Below are 1453 nucleotides of genomic sequence, written 5' to 3'. Positions count from 1 at the left end.
TTTTCCAAAATAAATCAAAAAGTTTCAAAAGTACGCCATCCTCAGGCTGTTTTTACCAGAATCTGTGTAAAAGTTTCCTTATTTTCCACCTAGCGCCCTTGGGAAATTTGTTGCGGAACAAACCAACTCACTTTAACACGCATTTTGCCAATCAAAAAACGCATGCACAATGAAAAATTCAAAAACACTTTTGATTTTTTTGCGCAAAATTTCTTTGGGTCCAGCCTTAAAGATTTGACTGAAAAATCACATTTAAATTTTTTTCTTCAAAACGAAGCTTCTGAGCAAAAAATATTACTCTTGGTAAAACGTCCGATGCGTCAACAGATCCTCAATGCCATTTTTTTCAAACCTCGCAGATGGGCGGTTCTCGAAAAAATGCCAAAAACGCTGTTTCCAAAAAACCGAAAATATCCCCAAAACTAAAAACGATGGAACATTTCTGAGCACACATCTGGATGGAATAGGCAAAAATGCATAAAAAACTTTATATTGAGTTTTTCCTTAAAGTGCCAAATCCGCCAGCTACTGGACATTTTTGGATTTCCGGACGATTTTTGGAAACATTTTCGGAAATTTGCCCCAATTTTGGTGAATGGAATTGGAGCGAAACTTTCTCTTGGCAGGCTTTAGTATGTTGAAAACAAGGAAAATTTTCAAAATGAATAAAAAAATTTCAAAAATACGCCACCCTGAGGCTCTTTTTACCAGAGTCTGTGTCAAAGTTTCCTTATTTTCCATGTAGCGCCCTTGGGAAATTTGTTGCGGAACAAACCAACTCACTTTGACACGCATTTTGCCAATCAAAAAACGCATGCACAATGAAAAATTCAAAAACACTTTTGATTTTTTTGCGCAAAATTTCTTTGGGTCCAGCCTTAAAGATTTGGCTGGAAAATCACATTTTAATTTTTTTCTTCAAAACGAAGCTTCTGATCAAAAAATGTTACTCTTGGTAAAATGTCCGATAGGTCTCGAGATCCTCAATGGCATTTTTTTTCAAACCTCTCAGATGGGCGGTTCTCAAAAAAAATGACAAAAACGCTGTTTCCAAAAAACCAAAAAAATCCCCAAAAGTAAAAACGATGGAAACATTCTGAGCACCCCACTGGATAGAGGAGGACAAAATGCATAGTAAAGCTGATATTCACTTTTCACGTGAATTTCCGAATAAGCGAGTTACTGGGTGTTTTCGGAAATCCGGGCGAATATTGGGCAAAATTTCCGAAATTTGGGGAATTTTTGCCAAATCAAATTCAGGTCAAACTTCACTCGGCAGGCTTTAGTTGGTCGGAAGTAACGAAATTTTCCCGAAACAAGTACACAGATTTCAAAAATAAGCCATCCTCAAGCTTAATCTTCTTCACCTTTTAAACGTGCCTGAAAATTCGCATTTTATTTTTTTTCAAAACGAAGCCTTACAGCGAAAAATGTTGCTCTTGATAAAATATCG

At 36.4% G+C, this 1453-nt stretch overlaps 1 protein-coding gene across 1 annotated transcript in view; it reads right to left on the bottom strand.

Annotated features, from left to right (window-relative positions):
• Positions 1-1453, bottom strand: part of LOC109545103 (ribosomal protein S6 kinase beta-2) — a gene marked incomplete in the record, with an annotated part of 76461 nt that overhangs the window by 3983 nt on the left and 71025 nt on the right.

This window comes from Dendroctonus ponderosae, unplaced genomic scaffold (assembly GCF_020466585.1).
Source record: "Dendroctonus ponderosae isolate FM_Combo_2020 unplaced genomic scaffold, Dpon_F_20191213v2 Dpon_F_20191213_12, whole genome shotgun sequence".
NCBI classification, from domain to species: Eukaryota; Metazoa; Arthropoda; class Insecta; order Coleoptera; family Curculionidae; genus Dendroctonus; species Dendroctonus ponderosae.
Note: the sequence above shows the minus strand (reverse complement) of the source record. Positions and strands in the feature narration are given on the sequence as shown.